This window comes from Ahaetulla prasina, chromosome 4 (assembly GCF_028640845.1).
Source record: "Ahaetulla prasina isolate Xishuangbanna chromosome 4, ASM2864084v1, whole genome shotgun sequence".
NCBI classification, from domain to species: Eukaryota; Metazoa; Chordata; class Lepidosauria; order Squamata; family Colubridae; genus Ahaetulla; species Ahaetulla prasina.
Window position 1 is genome coordinate 72,418,566 of NC_080542.1, and position 16,536 is coordinate 72,435,101.

Here is a 16,536-nt window from a genome sequence, read left to right on the forward strand (position 1 = left end):
ATATATATATATATATATATATATATATATATATATATATATATATATATATATATATATATATATATATGTAGATCTTTAGTTATTGGGTTTTCTCCACGTAAAATTGGAAGTGTCTTGGCGACGTTTGACGAAGTCTCATTCGTCATCTTCAGGCTTCAGCCGTGCTTCTGGGAGCAATGTGTGATTGCGGCTGTAGAGCAATGTGTGATTACAGCTGCAATCACATTGCTCCCAGAAGCACGAAGCTGAAGCCTGAAGATGACAAATGAGATTTCAAAACGTCACCAAGACACTTCCAATTTTACGCGAGAAAACCCGAATAACCAGAGACCTACATACAAACACCCGCGAAAACCTCAGAAATATATATATATATATATATATATATATATATATATATATATATATATATATATATATATATATATATATATATATATATATATATATATATATATATATTTCTAATTATCCTCTGAAATCTGTGTCTTTCTTGTTGTGTTCCAGAACCAAACCAGACAGTTATAAAGGTGCAGTTATAAAGGTGCAGTTGATAGACTCAATAATTCCTCTGTAGAACTGGATCAGCAGCTCCTTGGGCAGTTTGAGCTTTCTGAGTTGGTGCAGAAAGAACATCCTTTGTTGTGCTTTTTTGATGACGTTTTTGATGTTGGGTGTCCATTTTAGGTCGTAAGATATGGTAGAACCTAGAAAATTGAAGATCTCTGCTGTTGATACTATGTTGCCTGGTTTTGTGAGAGGTGGAAGTATGGAAGGATTTCTCCTAAAGTCTACCACCATGTCTACATTTTTTAGTGTGTTTGTTCCAGTCGCACCACAAGGCTAGTTGTTCAACCTCCCATCTGTATGCAGATTCATCATTGTCTCGAATGAAACCGATCACTGTTGTGTCATCTGCAAACTTCAGTAGTTTAACAGATGGATCGTTTGAGGTGCAGTCATTGGTATAGAGAGAGAAGTGGAGAGAGCACACAGCCTTGGGGAACCCCTGTGCTAATTGTACAGGTATCTGATGTGATTCTGCTTAGCTTCACCTGCTGCTTCCTGTCTGTTAGGAAGCTTATGATCCATGTACAAGTGTGTTCAGGTACCACTAGCTGGTTTAGCTTAGTTAGAAAAATGTCTGGAATGATGGTGTTGAATGCTGAACTAAAGTCTACAAAGAGGACCCTTGCGTAGGTCTCTGGAGATTCAAGATGTTGTAGGATGTAGTGCAGAGCCATATTAACAGCATCATCTGTTGATCTATTTGCTTGGTATGCAAATTGCAGTGGGTCTAACAGTGGATCCATAATGGTTTTCAAGTGAGACAACACTAGCCTTTCAAAGGTTTTCATAACTACAGATGTTAGAGATCTAATCTGTACTCATTCAATTCCTTGATGCTGGGCTTCTTTGGCACTGGGATGATAGTAGAGTGTTGGAAGCAAGAAGGAACATAGCACATCTCTAGTGATTTATTGAAGATACGGGTGAAGATGGGGGCCAATTGATTATCACAGACTTTTAGACAAGAAGGACTTACCTTGTCTGGGCCTGGAGCTTTTCCTGGCTTTTGTCTGTGAAATAGGTCTTGCACTTCCTTTTCTGTAATCACTAGGGGTTGTGAACCCACTGGGTTGTAGGAGGTTTGGCTGTTGTTAGTGTGTCTGAGATGGGGGTTGTGGAGATAGGTAGCTATAGTTTCCTTTCAAACCAGCTGTAAGGATTGCCTCTCCCTCTAACTTAAGAAGGTTAAGACTCTTGAAATGGAGTATTTCAAAAAGAACCTTTTATTTAGCAGAAGTGACAGCAATGGATTCAAAGCAACGTCTGAATACCCTTAGGCAAGACAAGTAGGATTAAAGCAGTAGAGACCCCTCCCTTTAGCCAGAATGCAAATTTTAGCCAAAACACGTGTGAAGATGTTTTCTTTACCAGCTGCCCTGAGAACTGGATAAGCATACATTCCCATTGCTATCCTCCATTATCCTTTAAAGCAGGGGTCACCAAAGCTTCAGACCTCAGGAACCACTAAATTCATAATTTTAAATTCCATGGACCACTAATATGATTTGCCTAATGACCGGGTGGGTGGGCGTGTCTAGGTGGTCATCTGACTGGGTGGGCAGGGCCAACTCGATGTCACTCACATCGAGGGGCATCCCACAAGCTTCTACTCAGCCCCTCCTCGCTTCCCCATCCAGGCTCCTTAGGGTCCCAACAGGAAGCAGTTGTTGGAGCTAAGCAGCAATCACAAGAAAGAGTGACTGAGGAGGCTCAATAGAAGCACCTCACTGAGGACTACAAGCATAGGCTTTCCAAGCAGAGGGAAGACCTACGGGAGTGCAAGGCCAGATACCGGCACTTGGAGGCTCAGCGGGCTGAGATAGTCAGACAGTTCCAGGCCATATGCAGTCCCACTGAAACAAGACCCTCCGGCTCTTTGCCACTAGCACTTCCCTCCAGCCTTTGCCCAAAACCCCACACGAGGAGGCTGAAGCAGACCCCAAGTCAGAATTTCTGTCCCCCTCCAACCCACACAAAAAGATGCTGAAGGGGGAAGACCCTCTGCAGCAACACAAATATTGATTGCATGTATCCGGCCCAGGGGCCGTAGTTTGAGGACCCCTGATTTAGTGCAATATAAAAAATGCAAATAATTTTTCTGTGAACCACCAACATTTTTTCACGGACCAGCAGTTGGTGACTGCTGCTTTAAAGTGAAATAGCCCACATGGCTGTCATAAACATTCCCCAAAGGTAAGAAGATCTCAGGGCACTTCAGCACCAGGATATAGATTGTATAATATCTGTTGACACAGTCAGTGTTAATAAATCGAATCCAGGGCCCTCCCTTCTCCCAACTGAATGGCAGTATCACTTTTAGGGATATGACATACTGCCTTTCTTAGTAGAATAAAGGGTCCACCTGTGAAAAGATATAAACAAAAAATTCATGATAGTATATTGACAAGATTTGTTAGAGTATTGGGAGTGAAATTTTCTCAGTAAAGTAGGAGCCCTAACACAGTGTTTAGCGACTCATTCATTTTGAGATGAGGGTAAATGTTTCCAAGCAACTAAGTATTGGATTTTCCCTCTGTGGATCCTAGAGTCAAGGATTTCCTTGATTTCAAAGTGTTGTTCAGCTTCAATCATGTTGGGAACAGGTGGTGTAGATGCAGATGGTCTGAGGGATGAGATTATCTCTTGTTTGAGTAAACTAATATGAAATACTGGGTGGACTTGCCTGAGTGTGTTTGGAAGGAGTAGTTCAACTGTTACTGGATTGATGACCCTACTGATAGGGAAAGGTTCAATGAAATTTGGCCCTAGTTTCTTTGATGGCTGTAACGATTTCAGGAATGTTGTAGATAAGTATACTCTATCTCCAATATGGAAAGGTTTGGGTTCCATCCTTTTCTTGTCAGCTCGAGTTTTAAAAGCCTCTCTAGCTTCCCTTAAGGCTAATCTAGCTACTGGCCATGTGTTTTGCAAATTATCCACCCATACCTTAAGTGCAGGGATGGTTGGTCCTTTTGTGGGTAGTTCAGGCATGGGGCTGAAATCCTGGCCTGTTGCTACTCTAAAAGGGGTAAAACCAGTACTTGAGTGTACGGAGTTATTAAATGCAACTTCAGCAAAAGGTAAAAGTTTGGTCCAGTTATTCTGTTGAAAATTAATAAAACATCTTAAATATTGTTTTAGCACCGAGTTCATCCTCTCACAATTTCCATTAGTACACGTGATGCGATGAGCTCAACCCCTGGGCAGTGCCAAGTAAGTCCAAAAATGCCCTCCAAAATTTGGAGGTGACTTGAACCCCTCTGTCAGAGATGATCCTTTGTGGAGCTCCATGAAACTGATAATGTGTATTAGGAATAATTTGGCTAAACTTTTAACAGTTGAGATCTTTTGGCAAGGTATAAAATGTGCCTCTTTTGAAAACAGGTCTGTCATGACCCAAATGACAGTATTTCCCACACTGTCTGGAAGTTCTACAATAAAATCCATAGCAATTCCTCTCCATGGCACCGAAAGTTCAGCTACTTTCTGTAAGAATCCTAGGGTTTTCCCTGACATCTTTTTGCTGCTGCACAAATGGGGCAGCTAGCTATATAGCTTCCTATGTCCTTTTTTAGTGATGGCCACAAAAATTATCTTTTAATTAGGTGTAAAGTTTTCACAAAACCAAAATCCAGCTATTTGGAGTCATGGCCCCTTGCCATTAAGCATAGTCTTTGACTGGCTGGAACATACAACTTCCCTCCCACCCAAGCCAAGTCCTCTTTTTTTTTTTTTATTTGCATTTATATCCCGCCCTTCTCCGAAGACTCAGGGCGGCTTACACTATGTTAAGCAATTCATCAGACAGCTGGATTTGTGGTTCAAAAACCATTCATCGATGGCCAATGCTTGTTTAAAAGTTTGGGTGGTGTCATTGTCCGTCAATGTTTTTTGTTTTGCCTGAAATCTGGTGATTACTTTAGCGGCGAGTTGATTGTTTTGTACTATGGGTTTGATTATGTCTGACTTCGCACTATTGTATTGCGATTTTCTGGATAGCACTTCTGCCAGAAAGTTCTTTTCTCCCAGGGAGGTATTTGAGAGAACAATCAAACCGTTTAAAGTACTGAGCCCATCATACTTGTTTCAGGGAGAGTTTCCTTGGGGTCTTCAGGGCTTCTAATTTTTTATGATCAGTCCAGACTTCAAAAGGGATCTTACTCCCCTCTAGGAAATCCTTCCAGGTTAAAAGTGCCCAATGAACTACATAAGACTCTTTCTCCCAAATGGCCCACCTTTGCTCAGTCTCATTCAACATTTTGGATGTGAAAGTGCATGGTTGTAGCTGGTCTTGCTCATTTTTCTGAAGCAGGACTGCTCTTTTTGCCACATTGCTGGCATCTGCTTGTATGACGAATGGTTTCTCCTTGTCCAGGTGTTTTAGAATTGGTTCTGTTGAGAACAGCAACGTAACTTTTTCAAATGCAGCTTGGCATTCCATTGTCCAGTTCAAAGGCTGCTTCAGTTTAAGGTTGCCTTCCCCCTTCATTTTTAAGAGCTTGATAATGGGGAGGGCAATCTGAGTGAAAGTGGGAATAAACTGACAGTAAAAGTTGGTGAAACCCAGGAAGTTTTGTAGCTGTTTACGTGTGCGTGGTGGTTCCCAATCAAGTACAGCCTGCACTTTTTGAGGGTCCATTTCTACACCTTGGTGTGAAATGCAGTACCCTCCTTAATTCTGACACAGTAATAAGCCTCCCTTAAGTCCAAAAAAATTTCTCTTTAGCGAGGTGTGGTAGCATATCTTTCATAAGGGGGAGGAGGTACATGATCTCCACACTGATTGTATTTAAGTTTCTAAAATCAACACAAAGATGTTTTTTTTTTCTCTAAATAACATTGGAGCTGTGATTTTTGGTCGGGCTGGCTCGATAAAACCCCTTGCTAAGTTTTTCTCAATAAATGTTTTCAGTTCTTCTAGTTCCCTCAGAGACATGCTGTACATCTTGGGTTTAGGAAGTTTAGTGCCGGGTAAGATTTCTATCACACAGTCAGTGGTGCAGTGGGGAGAGAGCTCGAGGCTTTTTCGCTAAAAACTTCAGCCAAATCCTTGTATTCTATGGGTATGCTCTCAGTTGGCGTGGCGTGACCAGGCATGGATGTTTCTCAGTGCTCTACCCCTCAATTTCTTTATGTGGATTCTCAGCAAAAGTCACATGCATCTGAAATTTTGGGGTTCCATTTTTTCAGCCATGCAAGGCCCAAGACTAACGGCCATTCCATGCCAGGTGCCACTATAAATGTAAGTATTTCCTCATGGCTCCCATGAAGAATGTAGAGGCTCAGTGGCAAAAGAAGCTGGCTCCGCCCCCTGCTATTGACCCATCTAGTTGGCAGAAAGTGATGGGCTGATCAAACAGCAGGTGCACCCTGAGTCCACTAAAGCAGAGATATTTATCACCCTGTCCCAGTTTGGGATAAATAGTCTTAAGGGGAGAGTAGGCAGTTTAATTGATTTGCTTACCAGTGGTTCATCTTCTGGGTCACTTCCGAATGAGTGTGATTCCTCCTGCTGAGATGTCGGAGTTTCCTCCCCAAAGAGGGGGAGATGGAAATTCTATGATCTCCCTGCTCTTCAGGGCAGTCTCCTTCCTGCACTGGCCAGGTTTTGCATGTTTCCCCCCCCCCCCGGCAGGCATTCTGGTTTCTGGGTAAGTGTTTGCGAACAACACGCTGGAGCTGTGCCCCCCCTTTCTACACTTGAAACAGGCTAAGGATTTCAGGGAAAATGCGGTTTGTGGTTTGAGGGGCTCTTACTTCCATTGGGGTGGGGATTTCTTCCACACTCACCCCGCTCAGTACTGGTTTCTGGCCATATCAATCTCAGCTTCTTCGGTGGTGAGGTACCACTCATGTATGTGATTCAATGTGCCTTGGGCCATGCAGGCATTGTATAGATCATCACTCAGCCCATCCTTGAAATAGCTCACCAAAATATCCTCTGGCCAGTTCACACGACACGCAAGGTCCCAGAATTCTTCAGTATAGTCTCTACTGCCTGCCACCCCTGCTTCACCACCTTAATGCGGTTGCATGCTTTGTGATCTGTGAGGGTGTCCTCAAACTGTCATCGCAGGGCCATCATGAAATGGTCGAAGTCCCACAGTTCTAGTGCATCAGCATTATGCAGGGTCACCATTCATTTGGCAGTGGCTCCCTCCAGGGCTAGGGTAACAACTCGCACTAAGTATAGGTATGGGTTTGGAAATGATACCCATACTCTTGCGTATGGGGGAGTACGTGTGCCACAAAGAATCCTAATTGTTGCAAATCCCCATCAAACTTCACTCCAAGGGAGGGAGTTTTTCTTTCCAGTTGCAGGGCTCGGGGCTGGTTGGGAATGGGCGCCAGTGTGCATGCTGCCTGAAGGGAAGGGTTTGCTGGGTCTTCTACCACTGCTGCTGTGCCATTTGTTTGATTGATAGGCTCCAGAAGGGGGGGTGCCTCCCCTGGCATCATCCATGACTGCTGCCCTTTCAGTGCTCCTTGGTTGTCGTCCTGGCTCCCCTTTGATGCTGAGATTTTCCAAAGTTTCCATCACCAATTGGATTATATGCCTCTTCAGATGATTCCCCCCTCAGTGGTGCTTTGGTTAGTTCCTCCTGGTCAGCGAGGGCTTCTAGCTCCAGTTTCCACCCCGATTTTCAGTTGCCATGGCTGAGGGTGACTCCTCTGGTTCTCTCATCCCAGCTATCTTTCTTCCCAATCCCAACTGACCAGCGGGACTTTTTGGGATTCTTCAGGGTTACCTCATCCTCTTTGATGGATCTGGCATCTGGCTGGGTGATGGTTGATGTCTCCCCCTAGCATTTAGCTTCTCCCTATTCCCTGTTTTGTTTGAACATGATTTGCAAGGTCCCCTCAGTAGAACGAAGATTGCTTCTCTGTATTGACCATTTTGCAGATGTTGCTTTCTGTAAGGATTGCCTCTCCCTCTAATTTAAGAAAGTTAAGACTCTTGAAATGGAGTATTTCAAAAGGAACCTTTTATTTAGCAGAAGTGACAGCAATGGATTCAAAGCAATGGATTCTGAATACCCTTAGGCAAGACAAGTAGGATTAAAGCAGTAGAGACCCCTCCCTTTAGCCAGAATGCAGATTTTAGCCAATACACAAGAAGATGTTTTCTTTACCAGCTGCCCTGAGAACTGGATAAGTATGCATTCCCATTGCTATCCTCCATTATCCTTTAAGGTGAAACAGCCCACATGGCCGTCATAAACATTCCCCAAAGGTAAGGAGATCTCAGGATGCTTCGGAACCAGGATATAGGTTGTAAAATATCTGTTGTCACAGGCAATGCTAATAAATCAAATTCAGCCCCCCGCCTTCTCCCAATTGAATGACAGTATCACTTTTAGGGATGTGATACCTGCAGTAAAACACATTCAGGTCATCTGCCAGTTGTTGATTTCCTTCAGCCTGGGAAGGATGTTTGCCATAACCAGTGATATTTTTAAGAGTTTTCCACATGTTTGCTGGTTCATTTGTTGAGAACTTTTCTTTGCTGCTCTGATCTCCCTTGTTAATACATTTCTGATCTGATTGTACAGCATTTTATCACCTTTTCTTTAGGCTTCCTCTTTGGAACAACGTAGCTGCTTAAGTTTAGCTGTGAACCAAGGTTTGTTGTTACTGTATATTCGCAAGTTCCTGGTCGGTACACATAGGTCTTTACAGAAGCAGACATATGATGTTACTGTATCTATGGGTTCATCTAAATCTGCAGAGGTACTTTCAAAAACATTCCAATCAGTGCAGTCAAGGCAGGCCTGTAGCTTTAACTTTGCCTCCTCCTGATTTAACTTTGCCTCTTCACTGATTTAATTGTTAGTTTTGTGGTTTTAAGTCTTTGCCTGTAAGCAGGTACAAGGTGAATCATGGAGTGATCAGAGTGTCCCACAGCTGCTCATGGTAAGGACCGATAAGCATCTTTTAGTGTTGTGTAGCAACACTAAAGTATTCTTGCTTCTAGTGGGACAATTGACATGCTGAAAGTATTTTGATAGCTCTTTCCTTAAGTTTGCTTTGTTTAGCTCTCCCATAATTGCCAGTGAATCAGGTTATTTGGCTTCAGCCTCCATAATCTGGTCAGCTAGAGTTCGTAATGCCTTGTTTACACAGGCTTGTGGGGGGACATTAACAGCAATTAGTAGAAATGAGGAGAACTTGCATGGACAGTAAAATGGTTTACGGTTGATAAGTGAAGACTCTAAGTTTTCATCACAGAATTTATATATTATAGTTATATCCTGAGACCAGCTGTTGTTGATAAATATGCATAAGCCTCCTTCTTTTTACCTTATGGTTCTGTAATTCTGTCTGCTCTATGTATCTGAAACCCTGGAATTTGCAAGCTGTTGTCATCAATATCATCATGTAACCAGGTTTCAATAAAGCATAGGGCAGCTGCGCTGTGAAATCAGAGTTGCATCTGTTTAAAAGGAGTATTTCATCCATCTTGTTAGCAAGTGAATGTAAATTTGTCAGGAAGATTGAAGGCAGAGCAGTTCTATTTCCCCTATTCCTTAGCTTGTTTAAAATTCCCACCCTTTTCCCTCGTCTCCGTTTCCTCAGTTTGGTTTTCTTGGTAATCCATAGCTCTGGGAAAATTGCTTCTTCCTGTGTTAGAATCTCCTCCACATTTGTAAGGGGGGGTGTGAGATCACAGAAAACTGCTCCTTAAAAAAACTTTGCTTAATTCTTAGCAGATGATCTTGTGAGTAAGAAATCCGTAGTGAGTCGCAGAAAATAATTAAAAATAAAGAAACCATTAGAGAGCATTTCATTGAGGCAGCCTTCAGTGATGCCATCCACTGAAATTAATAAAACGGGAAGAAAAGTACAAGAAAAATAAGCATACATGAAATTGTCACATCCCAAAACTAAGTTGACAGAGTAAATTCGGTTGGTAAGCCTGCATTCTGAATGAAATATTGCTAAATGTGATATTAAACCCAAGGAAATTGCTGTGATTAAATTTGTCATTTGTCTTATTTAGTTTGGATTTTTGAGTGAAATAAATTAAGTGGAAATGGAGTTTGTACAATTGCTTATCACTGAGATTTACTATTGAATCTTGTTTGCCTAGCACTGCATTTCCCCTTTCTTTATCTTACAACTTTCTAGTGTTAAGTTACTCACAATTGATGTTCTGCCTATTTTGGGGAATCTTGGGGAAAAAATATTGTTATCTAGCTTTTAAAATGTTTGCTTCACTTTTACCATTTCACAAATCCACATAATTTGAGCAAAGCTAAAGATGTTTTAAAGGACACGGTGACTCAGTGGCTAAGACACTGATCTTGTCAATTGAAAGGTCGGCAGTTCAACGGTTCGAATCCCTAGTACCGCGTAATGGGGTGAGCTCCCGTTACTTGTCCCAGCTTCTGCCAACCTAGCAGCTCGAAAGTGCGTAAAAATGCAAGTAGAAAAAATAGGGACCACCTTTGTGGGAAGGTAATAGCATTCCGTGTGCCTTTGGCATTTAGTTATGCCAGCCACATGACCACGGAGACGTCTTCGGCCAGCACTGGCTCTTTGGCTTTGAAACGGAGATGAGCACCGCCCCCTAGAGTCAGGAACCACTAGCACATATGTGTGAGTGGAACCTTTACCTTTACCTTTAAAGATGTTTTCCATTTCTTGTCCAATATGGGAAGTTTTTAAGCTAGAAACATTAACTATACCAGTGCGGATAATAAAACTTTGTTAAAAAAAAAAAAAGGATTCTCCTAATTTTGGATTTATGTTGCCAATATTAACTGTGAGTAATCAGTTCCCATTGCAGATAATAATAGTAACTTAAGTGAAATGCTGTCAAAGAATGCAACTATAAAACTAAAAACCTGAATATTAACTCAATCCTGTTGGTTTCATTAGTCTATTTTAATTATGAGCAGTTATTGTATTAATTAGCACAAGTTTTACAGAAATGCAAGGTTGCCCTTGCCTATGATTCTTGTTAAGCTTGATAAATTTTACTGTGGTGGGATGGATGTGGATACACACTTTAAAAACACACAAACAGATATTTCTTGGTACTTGTGGAGCTTGGACTTAATTTCAAAATAAAATTATTTGCATACTTGAAGGAATAATAAAGAATTGGTCATGTGCCCAAATCTGGGATAAAGATATTGGTTTCAGTCCACTGCAGATATTATAGCTGTTTCACCAAATTCTTAAGTAAACTCTCACAGAGGAGAAATTGTCTTACAGGAGCTTTGCCTTTACTCAAGATTTTGCCATGTGTGTAACTCACTCAAAAAAATTATTCTTTGAAAAGCCAGATCATCAATTGACTGAAATTTTCATCAATTGTCTTAACTGCAAAATAGATTAATTAAAAATATTTACCCTATAAGATTATGGGAGTGGAGGCTGTGAGATCTGAAATGTCTTCTCCCTTGCTCATCTATGTTTCTACAATTTTAAAACTTGTTCATTTTAGTTTACTAAATAATAAAAGTATTTTGTATTGTATTCTAAAATAATAAATGTGCATTTCCTATGTATTTTTACCTTCATTATACTCAATGACAATAACTGCCAATATCTTATTCAATGTAGTAGTTCTACACACTTAAATTATCTAAAATTACTGCAAAATCAAGGATATATATAACCATGATGGATGACTATAACTCAGTATCAGAGGATACACTCAGAAAACAAATGCTCTAGATCAGGGGTGAAATGCTCCTCGCCTGATTAGGTAGCGATGGCAGCTGCTGGTTTAGAGGACTGGTAGCAAAAATCCCTGGCCCTGCCCACCCTGCCTCTGCTGAGCCGCACCATCAACAGAGGTGTTTTTTTTTCGTTTAAAAGTTTTTCTTCAGCCGAAAACATGCCTTTAAAAGTAAAAAAAAAAACCCTCTGATGATCACAGGGCTGAGCAGAGATCCTCAAAACCCTTTAAAGGTTGTTTTTTTTTAAAAAAAAACCTCTTCAGCTGAAGGGGGGAAAAAACAAGAAAAAAACACAAGGTTTTAAAAGCCTCCTCTGAGGATCCCAGAGAAGTTTCCTGATCCTCACTGGCTTTTAAACTCACTTTTTAACAGCCCCCACTTACAAGAGCCCTCACCCATGCCCAGCCAATTCCCCCTCCTCACTTACCTATAATTACTGCTCCTTTGCGGCTGCAATGGCATGCTTTTCTTCAGCTACTGAAGAAAAAAAAAGCTTGCTTTGACTTCCTGCTTTGCTGGCTGACGAACTCTGGGATTTGAAGTCCACAATAAAATAAAATAAAATAATAAAATAAAATAAAATATTTGTGCAGCTTTCTGAGATTTGGTGTGTTTCTGTAACTACACAAACACACAAAATCTCAGAAAGCTCTATCTGGCATTTTGTGTGTGTGTGTGTGTGTGTGTGTGTGAGTTGTGTATGTGTAAAGTGTGAAAGTTGGTTTTTGAGTTTTTTGTGGCTGTGTGAAGTGTGAAGTGCAGCTGCTTTTACACTGTGTGTGAGTCAGTTGTGTTGTGTTGTGTGTGTGTAAAATGTGAAAATTGGTTTTTGATACCTCTTATTGTTTTTTATACTTTGTTTATTATTTTTATTATTTATTGTTATTGGCCATGCCCACCCAGTCATCTGACCAAGCCACACCCACCAATTAAGCCACGCCCACAGAACCGGTAGGGAAAATTTTTAGATTTCACCCCTGCTCTTAGATTTAACCCTTTTTATCTTCAAGCAGAGAAGATCCTGGTTAAAAACATGTATAAGCTAATCTTCTCCACTGGACTCTAATTACAATCACACGCATCAGTATGGCCACTAGCTGGAAAAAATGGAAGTATAATCCAATTCCACGTATGCAAAGACTGGTCATGACTAAGTTTGGTGTGCTCAGCTAGATGATTTGAGTAAAAATTAGTAGCTCAAACTGTTATTGGCTAGTCAGCATCTAGCCAATATTCACTGGGCTTGTAAACTCAAGCATGGTCAATTGTGATTATTAGAAAAGTGGGAAATAATGATTGTAGACTAGATAATTTTAAAAAAACCGCAAATCATGTTCTCTATCTGCCAGGAACCTCCTTAAAACACATTCATGAATTCACCAGATTGTAAATTCAATTAGCATTTTTCTCCCGATAGAAGTTTCTAGAATTGAATCTCTGGAAATTTTAAGGGTATCTAGCTTATGGGCTGGGCAGGTCTCACACAAAACTCTGCCCTATATTGATTGGCTGCAAAAACTCGGACAATCACTGGATGGCAGGAAAGCGACACAGAAAAGTTCCTTTGCTGCCATCTGCTTGCCGTTCAGTACTTTCTGTTTATGTAGCCCAGAAATAGAAGCCTTAGCTTTATGGCAATCCAACTGGCGACACAGGCTGAACAGCGGTTACTGTCGGAGGGTACAAGGGAACATGCTGACAAAACTGTCTGCCTGTTTTGGGCCCTGGGTTCGGACTTCCTAATAGGGGTAAAGCTCCTCTGGCGCCATCCTTCAAACCCTCCGATAATAATGATTAAACAACACAGTCAATGGAAAGGAAGAAGGTGGGAGAAGGGAGGAAATAGGCGCTCCCCCAAGCCGACATCGCGCCTACCCTTGTCAACAAGCCAGACAAGAACTCCGAACGCTCCTGCGGCTGTGCGACCAAAAGAAATGCTCCCCTCTCCCCTCTCAATACAATGAAAATCAAGGGCTTCCGGGTGGAACTGAGCTTGCAATCGTAAGGACATGAATTAGAATTTGTGGGAGGGGGCGGCATTTTGGGGCTATGCCCAAAGGATTTTATTTCAAAGAATAAGAAGGGGAAAGAAGCCGATATTCCCCCAGTACTTTTCCCCTACAAATGAAGAAGCTGTGTCAGATTTAAACAGAAATCAAGGGCACAAAGCTCCATTTTTCCACCCCCAAATCCTTTACACTGCGACAGTTAAAAAAAAAAGGCTTGTCGCCTGACTTCCGATCGAGAACAACCAAAAATTATGACAGCTGCTTTGCGTGAGAATAAACGTTTCGGCGATCTCGCCTTTGCTAGACTCAGGACCTCTTGCTTTAACCACCCTGTTATCGCCTTGGGATAGATTTAGGGTATGGACGCCCTTTGAAATGCTATTGTTGGTCCGTGTGTCTTAAAAATTTTATCGAGCCCTTTGCTCCTTCCTTCAGACCTGTAAATATTAAATGTGGGAGGAACATGCAACTACCCATGTTAGTGAACTAGCGGCCTTTAAAAAGAAAACCTCTTTTCTTTTTAGTTTTCTTTTCTTCTTGTAGTAGAAGTTGCTACAAATTATCATTTTCCCTTCATAATCTTGCTTTTCGCAACCTCGTGGCTTTCAGAAACATTGGGTTGTAAATTTCATCAATTCTCAACTGAGATTGGCTAGATGGGTTGACAGTTCAATTTGACAAAAGCAAATATTTTGCTTCCACATAACTATAGCATTGGTTGCACCTTCCTTAAAAATATACAGGCCATCAAAATGGAAACTTTGCTCTTCAAATTAGATTGGTGAAAAGCAATCAGTCTGATGGGGAAGGATTTGAGAATATGTAGAGAAGCAGGCTCAACTTACATTATCCTTGAACTAGTAGAATAAAACATAGTGAAAAATAAATGAGAAAATTTTCTCCAAATGCACATGTAGTAACAGTTGCTCTCTTCCTGAGATGGCAACCATTGCATCAGCAAGGATAGAGAAGCCAATCATGTTGTTGGCTGCTCAAATATCAGATCCTGAACCACCTGCTTGAGGATCCCAAAGCTCCATGTGGATTAATATATATATATATATATATATATTGGCCAATGCAACATTAATTCCAAACTCAAAAAGGATCAAATCATTTCCAGAGGGATCCATGCCACAAGCTTCACATGAAATGATGGTGGCCAAGATGAATCAAAGCTTTTATAGTTCTTGGCAACCTGTAATTATATATTGCTGTCAAGATAATGTTTTGTTCAGGATTTCTAATATAGCCCCTCATTTAAAAGATGGCTCCCCTAAAACAATTTGCAGGACAGTGTCTTCCTCATAGGCTGCAGTGCAGAACTCAGTAAGTAAATTTGAAAAAAGCCATCCAGGAGCCAAGCAGGGCGAAGCCATTCAAAAATCAATTCAGAAGCCAGCTATTATTAACTCCTCCAAAATCAGGTATAAATTAGTGGTAAAAATTGCACATATACAAATTCACAAACTAACACAAACAACACACAAATTCAGCCATTGGAAAATGAAGACAATTCCCCTCTCCTTTCCCCTCCCCATCTTCTCTCCTATCCCAAAGAATAAGACAAAGAAACCCATTAGGAGATTTGAATTTAATTCCATGCCAGCAAACCTGGAAAAAGAATCAAAAAAGTAACTTGGGAAATTGAAAGTGGGGGAAGTAAGATATTCAGGAAGGAATCATCCTGAACTGTTCCTTATGAGTAGTGAATTTAAAAAACTGTCCCATGCAACCATACCCTACCCATTTCTCACCCCAACAGAACAGGTTCCAAGTCTGGGGGGAAAACAAATACAAACAATGTAGGATTTCAAACCAGAGGAAGCAAACCACACAAAAAGCCACCTCCCCTCACTTTTTTTCCTTTCAAAAACAAGCTAGGCAAGTGAATTTGGAAGAAAAAAAACCCCCAAAGACTGCAGAGTTCCCACCTTCAACTTCCTAGGCTGGCTTTTTTGGCTGACAAGAGTCCCAGGAATTAGCAAAGTGTTATTCTGTGCAGAAGCTTTTAGCACATAACTGCCACAATCTAATTGTCAGCCTTCAAGTCTTAATCAAGTTTTTTTCCTTTTCCCATCATAGGATTTACATTTACATAACATGCTTAATGGGTTTAGCAATGCTTCTCATTTTGATGCAAAGGGAAATGAAATTTGAAATAGGTTGAAAGTGAAGCTGGACAGGATCCTCTATCCACAGCAATCTTACAGAACCAGGGAGTCCGAATCACTTGGAGATTCCAGAGATATACCAGACAAGAGAGCCGCTGAAAAAATCCAATTGAAAGCAATGAAAGCTTTGCTGGAAAGTTACTGCTGCATTGCAATTGGAGAGATTACAGGTCTCTCTCCAGAGAATGAGCAAATATATTTTTGAACATGCATATTTTTCAATAGTTTGACATCCAGGTCTTTGCCCTAAATTGGAGATTTACAGACAGTATAATAAGTGGACCTGGCATATACTCCCACCTCCTTGTAGAAGTCTCCCTTTTCTGGGTGTCAGACAGTTGGCCATGCCTTCCTCCAGCAAGAGACTTTAGCTTCCTCCACAGTGATTGTCATCTTCAAACTATCTCTCAGGATCCTTTGAATACTAAACATGGCAATCCTTCCTTTTGTTTTGCATTATTAATTTAATGGTTAAACAACATCTTCATTTCCATTTATAATAATTTTAACTGTTAACTGTTTAGCTGTTTTAACTGTTAGCCAAATTTTAAAAAACAAAGAAAATCCCCAAAATGAAAGTCCTGTATTTACATTATATGTGTATTGCTTTTCACTGAAATCTTGATTTGAAATAAAACATTTGTTTGCAACTGATAATGTATCCAGATATAAGGGCTGTTTCTCTTCTCTTTCTTTTACAGTACAAGCTTAGGGCAGGAGCAAGATGAAAAGGAGTGAGGGAGCCTAGAAGTAGGCACCCTTGTTTCCCCAGAGTGCTGAGACAGGACAGATTACAGAATTGGAAGATAGAGTGCTAGGAAACCCTAGAAGAGGCAATTTATTTCCAAATGGTGGAAAGAAAAATATTTCAAGGACAGCCTTGTTTTCTTCTGCTAATGAAGTCAGCTGTATCAGCCAACAACTTTTACCATCCCTAGCGGAGCACATTTGAGGATGTGGAAGCTGCTGCCTAATGAAACCTAATGCTGATCATATGCCAATGCTCTTCCTTGTGGGGCAGATTTTCCTTTATGACTGACCAGTTACATTTGCAGCCAAGGGACTGTGGAGGGTAATCTTCGCTCAAAT